Source organism: Nelumbo nucifera, chromosome 6, assembly GCF_055504915.1.
Source record: "Nelumbo nucifera cultivar China Antique chromosome 6, China Antique-T2T, whole genome shotgun sequence".
Taxonomy (NCBI): domain Eukaryota; kingdom Viridiplantae; phylum Streptophyta; class Magnoliopsida; order Proteales; family Nelumbonaceae; genus Nelumbo; species Nelumbo nucifera.
This window is the reverse complement of record NC_142654.1, coordinates 27,141,998-27,161,857: the sequence shown is the minus strand read 5'-3', so window position 1 is coordinate 27,161,857 and position 19,860 is coordinate 27,141,998. Positions and strand designations below refer to the sequence as shown.

At 39.4% G+C, this 19,860-nt stretch overlaps 1 non-coding gene and 1 pseudogene across 1 annotated transcript; both read left to right on the top strand.

Annotated features, from left to right (window-relative positions):
• The first annotated feature begins 3,723 nt into the window (after positions 1–3,723).
• LOC104598580 (protein GRAVITROPIC IN THE LIGHT 1-like) lies at positions 3,724–6,157 on the top strand (annotated as a pseudogene).
• Positions 6,158–10,601: 4,444 nt separating this feature from the next.
• Positions 10,602–10,706, top strand: LOC148790704 (U6 spliceosomal RNA). The gene has a single exon (XR_016078010.1). It is a non-coding gene; the product is annotated as a U6 spliceosomal RNA (small nuclear RNA).
• The last annotated feature ends 9,154 nt before the right edge of the window (positions 10,707–19,860 follow it).

The following is a 19,860-nucleotide window of genomic DNA, read 5'->3' as shown; positions in this document are numbered from 1 at the left end:
ATTAAATTTTAATACAGAATCATTTGCTATTACATTTTTCAGGGATTAACTCTATTTTTTTTTAATTTTTTTCTGTAGATTCTGCTGGACATTAATTTGTAATTGGGTTCAATTAAATTTGGATATGCTAATAGCTCTTTGTCGTGAATCATTTGGATTTGCCATTTATAATCTTTTTGTTGTTGTTGTTGTTAAAGTTAAAGTTAAAGAATGGATGCATAAAATAAAGTATTTACGCCCAATTCAACTGTGCACAAATTACAGAAACCAATGTATAATACAATATAAAAAGGAAAAAGTTGGTACTTAGGCACTTGGCAGTGGGATAATTTTGTCTAGAAAGGATGATGGGGTTGAACTTTTCCAGTCCTTGTATTGTAATCTACGCTCCCCAACTGTAACTACCCTCATCATCATCATCATCCCAGCTGGCAAATGGCAATGCCACTCAGGATTGGATTGGATCACTTACCACCGCCCTATTTGCTTTTTAAAGCGAGAATTCTTGAATCCAAAGAAAAGAAGAGACAGAAAAGAGCAGGGAGCTACTCACCTGTCTTACAAAACTACAACCTCAAAGCCCTTTCCTTGTCTTTGCTAAAGTTGCAGAAAGTAAAAACATGCTTATCTGATTCTTTTCTTGTGTCTTTCCTTTCCAACAAGCAAACCCTTTTCCTCTACTACCTTAGAATAAAAACATATAAAAGTAGCCAAAAGACTACTAAGGTCTGAAGCAGCAGAGATTATCCATAATCCATTCATGTGCTAGTCTACTATATTGTTAGTGCCATATATAATTAATTCCAAATTCCAACTACTTCTTATATAATGACAGAATTGAACACGCCATCAATCCCATAAGTAAATTGGGATGATTAAAAAAACATAATTTATTGATGTCCATTACCCCAACATTCAGAGACAAACATATTAACCCCAGAACCTGAAACCCTGTTGTTGTTGTTCTTGAGGTATCATGTTACACAGAACCTGGTGAAATGATGTTCAGTGGCTGGCAAATGCAACTTCTTTTTTCGTATTGAGCTTTGGAAGTTTGTTGCTTGGAGAGTTGGAGGTTGGAACTAAGCCCCACACCCTCATCATTGTACAGAAGACTAAAGTGAGAAAACCGCGTTGTCAGATATAAAATTTCCTCATAGTTTTACCATTGGATCTGTAGACTCTCTTTTTTGCGAGATATGAAATCAGATGGCCCAGACTTAATTAATTTGGCATGTGAGAAAACATAATTTACAATTTTCCTTTTGGTATCATCAATCCAAGTGGGATTTAGGAAGAAGATTCAAAAGGCTCACACAATACACAGTTTCACATTTTTATTTGAAGGAAAAATTTCGAACTTTTAACTTTGGTTAGTGTAAAGTTAGTCTCTACCGTTAATCAAAAATTCTTAAGTTGGTCTCTACCGTCAATGAATTGTCAATTAACTATTGAAAATGTTAAAATTATCCTTCAAAAGAAGATACTGTTCATTATCTTCTACCTTGAGATTGGACCGGTTATCTTCAAATAAAAAGAGATAGAGGGAAACAATAACCGAAAGCAAAGAAATAATTAGACAAGAATGTTTTTAAGATATAAAGGTAGAAGACAATGACTTCATTAGTCTAGAATCTCAAACACCTCAACCAGTTCAATCTCAAGTAGAAAAAACAATGAACAGTCTTCTTTTGAAGGGTAGTTTGGACATTTTCAACAGTTAACCGATGATTGGTTAACAGCAAGGACTAACTTGACACTTTTTGAAAGTTTAAGTACTATAGTGATACATATGAAAGTTTAGGTACTAACTAGGGGTGTTAATTGGACTGGATTTGGTCCAATCCTATCCTGTCCAATGTGAATCCATTATAAATGGACCAGGTCTAATCTAGTCCAATGAATATATTAGACCATTTTGGACCGGTCCAATTCAATGTCTGGACCATCCAATCTATTCAAATTCGTTTTGATTTAGATTGGTTTCTGATGAGGGCAGATTTGGCCCTCCAGTGAAGTTGCGACACGTGGACCTCGTGACAACTAGGCAAGCCCCCAGGCAACAACTTACCAAGTTGGTCCCCCCCCGGGCACCGGTCTGGCTGGCCTGGCGCGGCCTGTGCGCGACCTGGCGCGACCTGCGTGAACTGCGCGCTGCCTTCGCGAACTGCGCGAACTGGCCGGATGAGCCTGCCACATGCGCCGACTTGGCAATCTGGCCCGGACGCAGGCGCCGACCTGGCAATCTGGCCCGGACACAGGCGCCGACCTGACAACAAGACCCGGACACAGGCGCCGACTTGCTGACCTGACCCGAACACAGGCGCCGACCTGGCAACCTGGCCCAGACACCGACCCGCTGACTGACACAGGCGCCGACCTGGCGATCTGGCCCGGACACAGGTGCCGACCTGACAACATGACCCGGACACAGGCGCCGACCTGATGACCTGACCCTGACACAGGCGCCGACCTGGCAACCTGGCCCGGACACCGACCCGCTGACTGACACAGGCGCCGGCCTGGCAACCTGGCCCGGACACCGACCCGTCGACTGACAGGCGCTGACCTGACAACCTCGAGGAGTTCATCACCGTACCCCGGTTCTGACGGGATATGACGTCTTACCATTTGAAGGCTTTTTACCCACCTAACCTGCGAGGGCACCATTATATAAGGACTCCGACCCCCAAAGCCAACGGAGGAAAAAAAAAGAGTATGGTAACCCCCGCTCTCTTGCTCTCTCATTTCTCTCCAAGCCCTCTGTAATCAGAATGCTAACTTAGGCATCGGAGAGTCCCCACCGGGAAAATACCCCCGAGTCCTCTGATTCAATTCCCGCAGGTCCCTCAGCTCCCGTCGTCTACAAAGGAGAGAAAATCACCTCCCGCAGGGGGTAGTCGGGTAGCGCTGCACCAGGGAGCTCCACCATCCTCTGAGTTGCAGACCGCCTAGGAGCAAGTTAAGTGACAAGTTCGCCATCAGGCAGTTCGCCACCAGGTAGCACTGCCGGGCAGTTCGCCACCAGGCAGTTTGCCATCAAGCAGTTCGTCACCAGGCAGTTCGCCATCAGGCAGTTCGCCACCAGGGAGCACTGCCGGGCAGCTCGCCACCAGGCAGTTCGCCACCGGGCAGTTCGCCACCAGGCAGTTCGCCATCAGGCAGTTCGCCATCAGGCAGTTCACCACCGGGCAGTTCGCCATCAGGCAGTTCACCACCGGGCAGTTCGCCATCAGGCAGTTCGCCACCGGGCAGTTCGCCACCGGGCAGTTCACCACCAGGCAGTTCGCCATTAGGCAGTTTGCCACCAGGAAGCATCACCAGGCAGTTCTCCCCCGGGAAGTTCGCCACCAAGTAGCTCATCACCAAGGCACGTCACCACCAGGTCAAACACGAGGTACTTAGCCAAAAAATTTTACACATCCCAAAAAATGGTACATGACCAAAAACGGTTACATCAGTTTCAATCTAAACCAGGCCCATTGGCACTTATACTCTTATTTTATATCAATAGATCAGATATTGGCTTAATCCAACCCAATCCAATCTAATAAATATTTTGGACCGGGTTGATCCAATCTATTGGTCCGTCCAAATTGATTTTGGACCGGACGGGTACAATTCAAAACCGATCCGTTGACACACTTAGTACTAACTTGATACTACCCCATACTTCAAGTTAATAAAGTGTAATTTTCCTTTATTTCAAATACTAATAAAGAAGTGAAGAGAAAACTTCCGTTCGTTGGAATTCTCGAGAACCCCTTTCAACATTACATTCCATCCCCATTCAAAAGCACTGCAACAAACCCAAGCGCCCTCTCTCTCTCTCTCTCTCTCTCTCTCTCTCTCTCCTGTTCAATCACGACTTCTCTCTCTAGTATCTGGTCTCTAGTCTCAAGTCTCTCGGCGGAGTTGTTCGTCTCACCGGATAACAACAAAAAGAAGCTAGTATTTTCTGTTTTTGGTTTCTTCTGCCAAGTTAAAAGAAAGAGAGAGGGGAAATGCCAGAGATGGAAGGTCCAGCAAAGGCTCCCCCCCAAATCTCCGAAATGTTTCAGAAGTTCGCCTTGGCCTTCAAGACCAAAACCATCGAATTCTTCGCGGACGAAGAAGACGACGATGCCGATCCCCTCTCCCTTCTCGACTCCACTGAAGAAGTCATCACCGGTCAGCGCGTCGTCGTCATCAAGCCCGATCAACTCATTAAGCCAACCCCACCTGCCCAACTGCAGCAGCAGCAGCAGTATCACCAACACCAGCAATTACCATCACCACCACCTCAACAACAACAACCACAACAACAAAATGAGAGAGATCGTTACCACCCCGACAATCTCCAAATCGTCCAAACCCTAATCTCTTCCCTCTTCGCCACCATTTCCTCCTTCGAAGCTTCTTATTTGCAATTTCAGACTGCTCATGCCCCTTTCGATGCCGACAATATAAAGACGGCTGATCGAGCTTTGGTCTCGCACCTTCAGAGACTATCCGAGTTGAAACAATCTTATAGGGATTTTCGCAAGAACCCTACCCCTAACCCCAATTTCCCTATCGCTTTGTCTGATTTGGAAGCTCAGGTACAGGAGAATCAGAGTCTGCTCCGTACTTTGGAGATAGTCGTCAACACGTTACAGTCCGATATCGATCTCAAAGATGCTGAGGTTTCCACAATGAAGCAAAAGTTGGAGAAAATTCAAAATTCCAATCTCAGGTTATCCAAGAGGCTGTGTAATTCGAATTCTACTTCGTCATTGAATTCTTATTCTTCTTCATCTTCTTCATCGTCCGCGTCCTCGTCTGTTTCTTCTTCTTCTTCTTCTTCTGAGGTTCTATTGTCTGTCGGAGTTTTCAGTTCGGTTTTACAGGACGCTTGCAGATCGGTGCATAGTTTTACTAAGCTCTTGATCTCTTTGATGAAGAAAGCCGGGTGGGATTTGGATTTGGCTGCGAACTCCGTTCAACCGGGTATCGACTACGTGAAGAGGGGGCATAATCGGTATGCGTTTCTCTCGTACGTTTGTTTAGTAATGTTTGAAGGCTTCGATTTAGAGGGTTTTGGCTTGGGAGGAGATGAAATCGAGTATAATGGAGTTGATTTGAGTATTCGGAGGAAAAATTCTTTGAGGCAATTTGTCGAGCACGGTACAGGTAACGAGATGGAGCTTCTAAATAGGGACCCAAGTGGTGATTTCGCCAGGTTTTGTGAGAACAAGTACGAGCAGCTAATTCACCCTACCATGGAGTCCTCTCTGTTCAAAACCTTGGACCAGAACGAACTTGTGTTGAGTTCTTGGAGGGCTTCCGCTGCTTTCCACGAGTTGTTTGTAAACATGGCTAGTTCCATTTGGATGCTGCATAAGTTGGCATTCTCGTTCGATCCACCGGTTGAGATTTTTCAGGTGGAGAGAGGGGTTGATTTCTCGATGGTTTACATGGAAAACGTCACGCGGGAAGGTGTGACACGAGACCAAACAAGAGCGAAGGTTGGTTTCACAGTTATTCCAGGATTTAGAATTGGGAGGACCGTCATTCAATCTCAGGTGTATCTAATTGGCACCAAGCGTGCAGATTGAGTGTATCCTTGTTTCCCAGTGTAAAAGCCAGAATGAAGAAGAGAAGCACATATTGGTTCTTCATCCAAATCATTAGTATTCGACTTATGGGAGGAGCAAATGGTGAAAACAATTGGGTATAACGCATTTGATTTATGAAGGGGGCTCCCCATATTTGGTGTCTTTCTTCGCAATTAGATAGATCTTGGATGACTTTGGCTTGTTGGGCTGCAAGATTGATGCCAGAATTCTGCATATGACCCAGGACAGAATGCCGAGCTTGAAAGGAACCTCGGCTTTGGTGTAAAACAAGTGATTAGATTGGCATCCAAAGGATGCTTCATTTCAATGCACAGTTGTGCTTCTTCTCTTTACTGATTACAGAGTTCTGCTTTCCACTTTCATTACTGATTGGGGTTTTCTGTTATACCTCCCTTGTAGAGCTGCTTGTAAAGAAAATATTTTCTTTCTCCCCTTTCATCTCCTTGATTGGTAAACCAGACAGCACAATACCATACGAATTTGTGTATCTGAATCAAGTATTTCTCATAATTACAAGAGTTATGAATTCAGGTGATAAATACCCAAATGATTCTATTTCATTTTTCATCTTCATCGTTTTCATCTGGTTCATATCGAAAGGTATCTAATTTGTTTTGCTATTAAATATATGTACTGGATATTTAAATTTGGTAAGCAACCATATCGGGACTCCTTTTTCCCCAATTCTGTTTTTTTTTTTTTCTTATTTATTTCTTGAAATTCAACTGAGGCATAATGGGAAGACAGCTTCAGGTCAAGGGGAATGGAAGTTATGGAACTTGGTAGATATGCATATGGCTTACATCCCAGGGTCAATGGGAAGACAGCTTCAGGTTCACTTCTTTTGCAATTGATGTTATGATGAAGGTCGGAGCTTCTTTGAGTGCATCGTCCTATGCATTACCTTTACTATTCTTGCTTAATGGAGAGAACTTCATAAAGTAAACTGAGTCTTCAAGGAATAACCACTTAACCAGAGTGGATGACTCCATTAAGCATGTGTGTATTTTCTGGTCAGTAACAAAAACAACCAAATGCTCATTTTGTCATTGAGGGTAATAGGTTCTATAGCTCCAGAAAGGTGTCGTTTGTGCTTTTAATCTTGTACCTTGTTTGCAGTTCAGTTGGATTTAGCCACGTGATTTGCGAAGCCTATGTGTGTGTATGTGTTGGGCAATGAGCAGCAGTTAAAGGGTCTGGGGGAGGGGGGATTGCTTAAACCTCGGATCAGAGTTGACTAGTGTAAGAAGATTTGGTTTCATGTTTAGGTTTGGATGGTTAGACCTATTTTAGAATCTAGAGTTCGTTGTACAGAGCGTTTCAGTTCTTGGAGGCTGCAAGGCGATTGAAGTCTGGAGACTTTGTATTCTCGTTATTCTATCTAGCTTATCTGCTTTATTTATAAAAGGTCCAATCGGACCCAGTAAAAATATATTTTCCATTCGACCAGTTACTACTTAGTCGTCGTTCATTTTTTGGTACACGGGTAGTGAACTCATGCAATTTGCTTTTTTATATGAAAAGTCATTACTCGTGATCCATACCATTAGATATGGAGTAGCTCTGCAACCACTAACCAAGCTCACTACAAGTGCTGAATGGCATAGCTTGGACAGAGGTAATCTTATAAGGGTTGACGTAACAGGTCAAGCTTGGACATGCTTTGAAATATTTAATGAATGAACTAAACCAAGCTTGGGGCTAATGGTTTCCAGCCTGTTAGTACCAATAGGGTTGATCCGCCCCTGTGCATCTTATCCCACTCTTTTCTGATCCAGTACTACTTGCACAGAGGAACTCTCCTCAGACTGCTCTTTGTCCCTGCGTTAACTTGTTTTGATCCTGAAATGCAAGTGAATGGACATATCGAAGTAAAAGTTTAGCGTGGAATAATAGATAGGGATGAATGATCCTACATTTCTCATTTCTCACTACTAGTATTTACTGCTTTATTTTGGTAGATTAGTAGAATTGCCCGGGGTATTTGAATCAATGGATGATTAACCACATCCAGTATAGAAATTTAACTAAGTTGGCTGTAAAAACTTGGTTGATTCTTGACTGCTTGCGTTAGCATCAATTTGTTCAATTCTTGAAGTTTTATGTATCTTAAAAAAGAAAAAGTGACTTTATGTATCTTAAAAAAGAAGGAAAGTACCAAGATGAAAACACAAAATGATCAACACAGGTTTTACAAAAACTGAACAATAATGTAGGTAAGGTTCAAAATATCGATACATTTGATACGCTGGTAGGGGTGTATCGGGCGAATCGATATTATTTTTTTTCTTATTTTTTTTTAAACTGGTTCAGGGGGGCCGGTTTAGGGCTCCTCCACCCCCTGAACCGGTCAGACCCCCGATACATCCATTATAGGAGCATATCGGAGGGATCTCGGAATGATATGTATCAGCCGATATGGGTCGATACTTCAAACCTTGAATGCAGGTATTTCACATTTAGCAGAATCCACTCATCAATACACTCCACATGAACTTAACAATCTTAACATATCCTAAAATAGAAGGGACAGCACCACAATTCCTCTTGGATGAAACCCAAAAGGAAAAACATGCTTAAGGTAGAAAGCCCAAAAATATGCTGGCTTGGAAATGGTCAAGTACATTTAAAACTTGGCTAGAAAACTCTTCATGTCTTGATTTTTCTTGCTTCTACAATTTACGAAAATGACATCTATTATGTGGGACCATGACAAAAAAGAAAAAAAATGAAAAGAAAAAGAAAGGGTGTAACCATGGGCAAAATACACAACAAAGGAGCAACATAAAAATGAAACGGATTTATTCAAATGGTTATGGCATCATGGAATTCTCAAATATAAAAAAATAAAAAATAAAAAAAACAAGATGATCAAATTTTCCCACTATGGATGCTTGGTCGTTTTGATAAAAAACAGTGCAAAATTAGAATTATTTACCTCATTCCCAACATTGAACTCGCAAATGGGACATTCACTACATGTAGTTGGAACAACATTTAGATTAACTTGAGAAACTCCTGATTAAGTACTTCCACTACTTCTCTCTACATAACCAAAAACAAAAGTTACAACAGCTAAAACAGTAACAAGAACAGAACCAAAGGTGGGATAAGAACTTATTAAACAATACAATATTGGCATACATATATATATAATAAAACAAAAGTAATCCTTACCTATCCTTTACGGCATGCCTAAGCTAAAAAAAAAGACTTGAAATTGTTGAACAACCACTATTAGCAGCTGATAGTCATTTTAAACCTATTTTAAACACTAATTGATTAAAAATAATTGAGTCACAAAAAATTAACAAGAGAAATCATAAAGCACAAAATCTGCTTATAAAACATGTAAATCTACACCTGATTTCGTTACATATGTTGTTAAACTGAAACCCTAATTAAAATTAATAGAATAATAATAGCAAAAGATTTCATAAAAGAAGTAATGTAGTTAAAACCTATGGCATTTCTAGCTAAAAACTAACTGATTATCAGAGAACAAGAATAAAAGAGATTAGAAACAATCTCTCAGATGGGGAAAAACACAACATTGCTGAGAAGGATTCCGGCATGCTTTCTCGTTTAATATTCATTACCGCAAAAACTCTGATTATCAATGAAACCCGAGAAACGAAACACATGGAGTTCCATTTTCGACAAAAGAAATACGGCTTTTATATAGGATAATATTGTAAAAGCAAGATCAGGCTCATTTGTCAATATATACATAACAAAAGCTCGTTACTTGGAAGGGGTAATATTGGAAAAGGGAAACCAGGGTCTTTGATCATTGTATTTGTTCCCTTCTCATTTATTATTGAAGTTTTTATTGTTCAGTCTACCCTTAGAAATCTTATCTCCACCGTACAATTGGGATGAATCCTGATCATGAATCGATGCCAAATCCACAGGCATGATGCAGTTTATAGGGGGGCTACTAGTAGATTAGGATGGTGTTTGGTATTGATGTAGCTTTTGGAAGAAACGGTGCCAGCTCAGCATTAGAGATGCGTTTAACAGAAAATGCCTAAAAAGTTATTTGGTTGAGCCGTTTATATGATAAATGACTCTCTCAAAAATTGTGTGAATCGTTTATTAAAGAAACACCAATCTTGACGTTTTTCATTTTCAAGACTGGTTTTTCATTGTTTGGCTTATATAGTGCCTAGTGGCGTCTAGTGGCGCTGAGATGTAAAAAAATCGTGCAAAACGTTTTAAACAGATTTTGTCTCGTTTTTCAAGACAAAATCATAGAAAAAATTTATCTTATAAATACCATGGATACCAAACAACCTCTAGGAGGGAGCTGTAATTTCAGATTTCTGAGGTGAAGTACAGTCTACTTATTCCTTTATTTTTTTATTTTATAAATGGTCAATGGGCTAGCATAGTCTTTTATCCTTCCTCTTTTTAGGAATCATTGTCGGCAGGCTCATGCAGTTTGCTCCATCCAGCACTTGATTTAATGAGTTTGAATGAAGCCAAACATGATAATTAAGCACGTTAAATGAGCATTTGATAAAATATTTTAACAACTTTTAATCTTTTTCAAGGACGGGTTGAAGATATTTTAAGAGACAGGTGTCAAAGAAAAATTTAAGTATTCATTAAACGTACTTACAAAGTTGTGCCTACCTGACCCAAGCTGAAACATGGGCCTGACATTTCTAATAATTCAGCCCAGGGCTACCCAATATAAATAACTTAAGAACGACTGAACAAGCATGGGCCAGGCTAGACACTAAAGCCTGCCATTTAATGATATCGATCATAGTGTCTTTTACGAAAAATTGAGGAAATAAGATAAGCACGATTGTAGTGTTACAACCTTTTTAGCTAAAAAAAATCCCTTTCATTTGTATGAACAATTGGTAAATCTAGGTCTAGAATGCCCTTTATATCTTCTTGTAGGACCCCGTCTCCCAGGAAGAGAGGGAGAAAGAAAAAGGATGGATCAATTAGCCCAAGTCCCTTAGTCCCTCTTCATTGGAGAGGCAGCTTGTTTGTGTTTTAAGACATTCGATAAAATTGGAACGATACAGAAAAGATTAGCATGATTCCAGCACAAGAATGATACACACAAATCGAGAAATGATCCAAATTTTTTCTTTTCAAAAAAAAAATGTCTTGCTTCATAAATCAATGAGTTAGGATCTCTACAAATTAAGAACTCATCACAAGTGACAATAGACTTATTTATGGGCCAGGTAGCTCAGCTGTTAGGCTATTGTTCGAGCAGAGATTGGACTTTGTAAATAAACCAGCCAAAACCATTTCCAATTTTCTCTTCCTATTTCCCATTTACAAATCTGCTCCCTTTGCTATTTGTTGCAGCAACAGCAGCATCCATCAAGTTAAAAAAATATAGAATTAGAAGATAGAACTAAGATATTACGTAACGTACACTGGACTTCAGGCTTTATATTGGGGCTGGGCTTGATTGGGTTCAAGAATAGGCTTGACAATCAGGCCAAATTTAGGCTTGAGCCTGGACATTATTTTGTTAATAAGTAGTAAAGCCTGGTTAGGGCCCGAACAGTGAACAGGTCTAACTGGGAATATGTCCTGCACATGGATGTTAAATTCAAGGGATCCTGTACATATATATATATATATATATATATTAAATTCATGCAGAGATTCTTCCAACATCCAGTTGGATGCCTATGTTTTCAGAGTGTGCACAGAATTTTCCCGAAGACTAGAGAAAGCAGCAGCACATAAAAGGTTAAATATATGGATAATATGGAATCGTCTGGTGCAAGGAACACTGGCATGTTCATTCATGATTAGATGAATACAAAAACTGTTATGCGAGCAGTAGATCCGGAGCCCCTTTTCTATACATGTCTAGACTTCAGGACAGTCCATTATTTGGTTTTTTCCCAAGTTATACCTAAATTCAGTTTGTTTGTGGTATGAATTTCATTTGTACTGGTATACAAAATAGATTGAGTGTAAATTTTGGCTTACCTTTTGCTTCAGATTCAACTTATATTTATTTGTAAGAAATAAAATAGCCCCTACTTTACATTGAAAGGGAATGGAGATAAGAAGAGTGTCATTTGTTGAAAGTGTGGTAGGAAGTAAAATGATATGATCCTCATTTTATATGGGGAAGAATTGAGGTATGAGGAAAGTTGTTAAATGAGGCAGAAAGTACGAATTTTGTATCAAACAGGAATGCAAATCATAGTTACAAACAAACTAATGTGCAAAATTGAGCCGGATGCAAGATTTATGTTGGATTCAGATTAACACCTCCAAGTTCAAACAAACAGAGCCTTAAAGCGAACTGATATTCAAAATTTGGACTCTGCCTTAGTGCCTTACATCATTGTCTTTCCAAAAACTGGAGGATGCAATGAACCAAATTAGCAAATATTAGAAGACCCCTCCGAGGCTCTGATTCATAAAAAACTTTCAGTCCTATTAAAAATTGTAGGCACAATCGAAGGTTGGATGGTGAAGCCACCACCTCCTTGTTTTTTAAAAAAGTTTTGAATGTTTTTTTTTTTTATCAATAACATCAATTTCATTAAATTAAGAGAATAGAGGGAAATGAATACAAAGGGAGATAAAATAACTTAGCTCCCCAAAAATTAGAAAACTCAGGGAAAGCAAAGAAAATTAAAAACTAGCCCAGAAAACAGTCTCCCTATTCACTCCTTGCTTGGCCAACCCATCCGCAAATGAGTTAGCACTCCTCTTCACCCAGCTGTACTAAATCTCTATGTCCCTACCCAGCCATAAGAACTGTTTTTTCTCATTGTAAAAGTTCCACAAGCCACTGTCCTCTGTCTTCAACCAATTAATCACCACCTTCGAGTCACCTTCCAGAATCAAACGGCTAATATTTAGATCTTTTGCTCTTCGAATTCCTTCAGGCGCTGCAAGGATCTCAACCCTAAGAGAGTCACCTTATCCAATAGGGCCAGAGAATAAAGCAGTAACAACTCCTTCCTCATTCCTGAAGACTCCTCCAATCCCAGAGGGCCCTAGATTCCTTACACTGCTGCCATCAAAATTCAGCTTTAAAAAGCCCGAGGGGGGAGGGGACCATAATGGACAAAGAGTCCTCTTGCATCTTGCAGTGAAAGCAATATCTTTCCAGTTTCTTAGCAAGTCATCCATAGGACAATCTGAAAACAACTCCAAAGATTTTAGCCAGTGGACCGCTCTTATAAGGATTCGATCTAACAAATCTTCCAAAGTTTTTTCCTTGTCAGAAAATATATGTGAGTTTCTTTCTTCCCACAAAGACCAGCAAACCGCTGTCCTAATACACCTCCACATAATCTTCCCTCGCTTCTTAGGCCAACTGAAAAAAGATGGGGAAAACAAACCTTGGACAGTCTCCGAAGGATACCAAGAACACCCAAAATGGGAGAAAGCCCACTCCCAAACAGATTTAGCAACCTTACAAGAGACCATGAGGTGGTAGCCAGATTCCCCATCAGCTTTACAAAGAGCACATCTATTAGGAAGTAAACAATAGTTGGGTCTCTTCCTTTGGAATAAGTCTAAAGTATTGATTCTTTGCAGGAAAATTTCCCAACAAAAATACCCCACCCGAGGAGGAATAGGCCTGCTCCAAATTTCCTTAACTGGAAAGGACAACCCCAGGGGGGTAGGAGGCTGAGTTAAAGTTTCAAAGAAAGAAGCACAAGAAAAGATACTAGAGCTAGAAAGGGTCCAAAATCTAGTGTCTTCCTTAGCAGGGTTTAGGAAGACACCCTCAAGGGAGGCTAGCAGAGCTACTAAGCTATCCAAGTCCGTATCCCTAATTGCCCTATGCAGGCCAAAGTTCCAACCAAAGCCCGAAGTGGAAGCTGAAGGGACAAAGAAAGAAAAAATTGGTTCATTTTTCAAGTCTGAAAGAGCATACAAGGAAGGAAACTTGTCTTTCAGAGGAGAATCCCCGACCCAAAGATGTTCCTAGAAAAATATTCGGTTACCAGAGTTTAGACCATGCCTGATCCAAGGGGAGAAAACTGGAAGCAAATTGTGGATGGATTTCCAAGGAGAAGCAACTGAAGCCCTTGCCAAGATTCCAGGATCCCAGCCATTGTCTTCTAGCCCATGAATGCTAACCACAATCTTAGTACACAATTTATCCCTTTCCAAAGAGAGCCTCCACAACCACTTCCCCAGAAGAGCCATGTTCCTTTTCTTGAAATTACCAATCCCTAGACCTCCTATTGATTTACACCTAGAGACCACCTCCCAACTCACCCTATGATCTCTCTTCTCCTCTCCAATCTCCCATAAAAAGTTCATTTTTAATTTTTCCAAAAGATTTGAAACATTTGAGGGGATCTTAAACACTAACAGAAAGTAAACATGAAGGTTAGATAGGGTAGATCTAATGAGAGAGACTCTTCCACCTAAAGAAAGATAACTCCTCTTCCAGGCCGTTAGCCTCTTCTCAAACCTCTCCACTACCGGAGCTCAAAAGCTGACACTCTTAGGATTCTCCTAAAGGGAGGCCCAAGTAAGTCAGGGGCCAATCCGTAATAGCACAACCTAGTTCATCTGTAGATTCCCTTAGGTCTCTTTTGTTCACATTCACTTCCGCCACACAATTCTTGTCGAAATTTATCTTGAGGTTAGATATCTGCTCAAAAAGTTGTATTGTCAACTTTAGATTCCGGATCCAACTGAGGTTCCCTCCTTCACCGAAAATGATAGTATCATCTGCAAACTGTAGAAGAGTTAAGGGAGGTGGATTTTAACATCCACCATACAAGTGACTGTATCTGTAAATGTTGGGTGAGGTGGATTTTAACATCCACCATAAAAGTGATTGTATCTGTAATTTATAATATGAGCCAAATTAAGTTGTCTCCTCTGATTCAGTTTCAGTGGTTAGTTTGTCATGTTCAACAAAATTTGTTGATATCAGATGAGGCAATAAGCAATATTAACAATTTAAAAATAGAAAAACAAATGAAGAGAATAAGCAATGTATGAAAACGATAGAAAGGAACACCACATAAGGAAACAATTTTGATTTTTGAGAGCATTACAATGCATTTCTTTGTCAATCGAGCAGGGGATTGGGGCTTGTTAATGGTTCCACAAGTTTCACTTTTATATCAATGCTCTGACAATTGGAAATTTGGATTGGGGTCCAGCTACTGGGTTTCCATGTTCCAACTGAGAATTCAACAACAATAGTCAGATTGGGAGGACTCAGGCTCAAGCTTATTAGGTTAATGGTGGCATAAAAGGGAAGACATTAGATGAAAACAAGAGTGAAAAGGATATTTTTGTTTTATATGGAATGTTTTAGAAGGAGAAAAACACAGAGAGTTGGACCCAAGTTATAAAAAAGAAACATGAATTGATCAGAAGTTCAGAACCATTCAAGTGGTTGAACGACCTCCGCCTTTGGCTCTCCGTGTTTTCTTCCCCCCAAACATTGCTTTTTAACTTCTCTAAATTATGGAACCAGGTTACCAGAATAGGTTCCAGTTTTGTTCCCACTTCAATCAGATGGTCTAATCCAGTTTTCAGAGAGCTACTTTATAGACAAATTGGTTGATGAGGAGAACACCTACCCTTTGATCTGTTTTCCTTTATACAGACCGTAATGTTTTCCTTTTTTGTCATCCTAGCAACAAGACATTGAAAAGAAAAAATAAAATGGGACCATTACATGGTGGATATGGAATCTTGATGCAGATTTGTGATCTACTATAGGTAGGTAGGACGCATCCAATACTCTGTTTTATTTTTTGTTTATTTTAATTCTTTTTTGCAGGAATACAAATTTTGCACTAGGTTCAGTTTTGCATCAATCTGTTTATTTGTTACTATGATTTACAACTTTATCTTGGAGTGCAAATTTTGCATCCTAAAAGTTTATGCAAAAGTTACACCACTTTCCTTGCGTCTCTTACATAAAAGTAAGGACCACATTATCTTGTTTCCCATGTCATTCCAAAACAAATAATCCTTCTTCTACCTCCATTCTCTTTCATGCAAGTCAGGGACCACTAGTCCACATCATTTTTCTTCTCACAAACAAATGAGACATTCAATTATAAAGGATAAAAAAAAAACCAGAATTTATATCTAATATATTTCCATTCCCATACATTTACACCAGTGCAAAAGAAATTCGCACCGCAAAATTAAGTCTAAACTCTAAAGGTAAAAAGCACAGGACAGGTGACAAGTTATTTAGGGGGCCCACCGCCCACCCATATAAGGGTCCTGTCTCTGCATACACAACATTTAGCCTTATTATTTCTATTTTCTAAGCAAATCAGTATTCATAAACCAACAAGAAATAATTACAAATCCATAAGAGATAACACAAACTATAGAAGTAAAATAACTCCTAACTTTTCCGTGCTCATTTGCGTTTTGATAAACAAAACTAGGATGAGACAATTAACTGTTTGCCCTTAGGATGGTAATTTTTACCCTAGCCGATGGGTACCCGCCACTACCCTCTCTGACGGGGTGAATTTTTTTGCTTGAAAGATGGGTTTTCGGGTGGGGTTTTTTTTTGAAGGACGGGTTTTGGGGTGGGGCTTTTTTGCCTGAAGGAATGGGTTTTGGGGCGGGGGTGGGTTTTAGGACTCTACACCCATACGGGTATGGGTAGACAAGAAATAATAGGAAATTAGACGGACTTTATTGTTTATTTGTGTTATTTTGCTTATTTATTGTTTATATATAATAAGAAATAATAAAAAATTAGATACCAGTTCTAAATCCAACCCGCCTCTACCTTTGAATGTGGGGAGGGTAGAGTCAAATAAGGTTTTGCATTTTCATGTGTAAGGAGGATTTGGATTCTTACAATCTAATCTGCTATGGATTTTTAGGCAGAAATGGATTAGGAGGTTTAAAGAGACAAACAGAATCTAAAATTTACAAAACCTCCCAAACCTATCCTATTGCCATTCCTACTGCCCCTTGTGTTTCTTAAAAACAACCTTTGTCCATGTTATTTATTGATAAATACTTTTGCCCACGTCGGTAGTATGATATTTGGTTGTCTGGTTGCTGCTTTGCCCCCTAAATATATATAGCATGTTATATTTTATTATATCTCATTTAGTACAGTAGTAGTACAATATTCCCCCTTATGATTAATATTGTTTAAATAAAAAGTTCCTATAATCTAATAAAATTTTGAGGAACCAACTTGGTTTCATGGTTATTAGAGCTGATATTCTCTAAAATTTATTAACTAACAATTTTTTATATTATTAGATATCAGAATGTAATTTTTACATGACTTTGTCTACACATACATGATGCATATGTGATTTAATGTCCATATATTTACATATTTAGCATATTATTATTAGATTAGATATATAAATGAATAAGAATTAAATCTGAACCTTGCTCTTTATACCCTTCGTCTTTTACTTAAGTTTACATGAAAAAGTATTTTTCTCAATTCTTTATTCAAATGATATGATTTGTAGATTTCACTATATTTTATTTTCATACTTATTTATTTCTTTATTTTTACTTCATACGGATGATAAGGGGTGGAAGTTGATATCAAGTATCCTTTACAATCAACCGGAGACCTTAACAACTAGGGGTGCAATGGAATTGAGCAATAATTGAATAGTTCGGGTTTGAGTTTAAAGCTTTAATTGAATAGTTCAAGTTCGAGTTTAAAGCTCTAATCAAATAGTTCGTGATGTAGGTGTACATGGCAGGTCTCGGATCCCACCATGGGGCATTGGTTGGATGGGATCCTGGTCGTCCATCTCTAATTGCCTCCAATCACTCCATGGTAAGGTCAGCTATCAAAGGGGGTATCCAACTCAAGGTAAAACCATCTTGTTCACTCTTGCTCTCTTGCATCCAGTATTTTGAGAGATCTCTTTTGAACTTTTAAGGACTAAGCTCTGAGCCCTCGTTTCAAGCCTAGTCCGATCCCTCTTTAGCACTTGACTAACTTGACCGTTGGGGTTTTCATCCCTGAGATAATACCCAGGGCCTCTGACATGTGCTCTTCTCCTGCTCATAGGTTGACCATCAACCTCGGACATCAACGAAATTACCTTATTTCCCTCGGCCCCATCCTTGGTAGCAACAATTCGGGTTTGAATCGATTAAGCAACTGATAATATATTTTTCATAAAAATATAAGCCTCACGCATGTATATTTGCAATGAAACTGATATCATGAAAGAAAGTTTTAACTAATAAAATCCCTTAATTTTCACCAGAATTATTAGTTGTTAGGGGTGTACTTGTGCATTACATTTTCCAAAAAAAAAAAAAAACTTTCAAACATTGTCAATGGTCATGGTTAACCAGGATGGTCAAACAGCTAGTTTGAATTTATCAATGTATAAGTTCCAAGATGTTGGAAACATGGAATTTTGATAAAAACCGGACAGTAGTCAGTTTAGATATCCAAATAAGTTCCTCACTACCAAAACACCCCCTAAAAAAAATCCTTGTTTCCAATTAACCTTGAACAAAAAAAAACATTAATTAGAACTAATGGAAAAGAGTCCAATTAACCAAGCAGAATGCGAGGTGGAGAGTGCGCCCAATTATTGAAGATTGCAACGCTTTAAAAGAAAGATTAGAGTGAACGATTGAGTATCAACACATCTTCAGAAAAGGAAATATGGCTGCAGACTGGCTACCTAATTATGCACACACAAACGGAGTTTATCTCAGATCGACACCTCCCCAATCCCAATGGATAACTTTGCGTGCGAGTGTATTGGGGGTTTCATAAAGCAATTTGGCAAGGGAGAGGGACCAGTCAGTCAGTCAGAGCCATGGGGTTTACAGGAGCCGACCGGCCATTTTGGTGGGACAATGCAGCCTGCAATGTCGCGAGACTGAATGCTGTGGATGTGGAGTGATGCCTCAACACTTTCAGATGTTGGGACGACAGCATATCATTGACCAACCTAAACCTAGTTTTATTTTTATGCCTGCTACTGTCTGCCTTATTCCTTTTCCGGCAGCATATATATATATATATATATATATATATATATGTATATATATTTCCTCTGAGTCTTTTGAACCAGGTCCAGGTGGGTCATAAATCATAATGACCCCCTGTGGTCCACATTAGCTTTAACAAGTTTCGACAGTTTGAATGGTTGTCTGTGATTCTTTTATTCTCTTTTTCTTTTTAGTTGGGGCATGGCGCATCAGTTCAACCAGCAAACTAGATTGACGTCAAAGGCTTCGAATCCTGACTCAAACTGTCTGACATTTCAATCACGTTAGATTTTCAAAACAGTGCTCTCCATGATAGGGTGGATTGGATTCTGGATTCTGGATTCTTTTTAAAAGAATATAAAACTGGCAAGACAGAGAAGAGGTGATGTTTGTCAAAAAGAGAAACTCTGGGATTGTGGGGAATAGGGTTGGTTGTAAGGGGCTGGCCGGTCGGCCCCAAATATCTCCTACTGTGCAAATTTTCACTTAAACCCTCCTCCAATGGCTCTTCCTTGTGCCAAAAAATGAAGTTATTTTCTTAACCGGCCGTTTCCTTATTCAAAAATTTTGACAAAAAGGGATCGATCATCGATGGTTGTGGTGAGAGATCATAAAGCTGGCCTGTACTACTGTTAGAAGAAACATATATGCTGAGAGACTAAATAGCTATCTGATGAATGGTCTGAATCGGCCACATCTGTCTGTGTCTTGGTGACTGAAAGCTTTGATAACCGTACGTCTAATCAAACCTTGAAAGGATAAAAGGATCAAGGACAAGCGACAAATTCTTTCCAAGGATCATAAAAGTGTTATCATCAGGATGGATATGACCTTCACTAGCTAAAGTTACATGGATATACTGTAATTCATTCCTGTTACTTGCCTGCTGCTTTTCATAGGTGTTTTGTGTTAACTGTTGAGGGCCTCTTTCAAACAAACATCGGCCCTTCCACCCATGCAACAAATGGACTAAATATATATATATGAAAACTGTTCTGTTTCACATTATCTAGCTAACTCCAGGGAAAATGCTGAAAGTTCGTCCTAGCTAATAAGTTATTCATCCTTCAATATGATTTCTACCCTTCTCGCCTGAAATGGAATACCCAGCTCTATAATTTACCTGATGACCCTCTTCACCGTTTTAGAGAAAATGTTTTTGAGTTTCTACCCTTCTTCGCTAGATCTTATTTATTTATTTATTTTTATCAATTTCAAACAGACATCATATTCTACAAATTTGATTCTGCAGGAATATCAAACAAACAGAAAATGTATTACTTGTCTGAATCGTTGGGACCCAAAT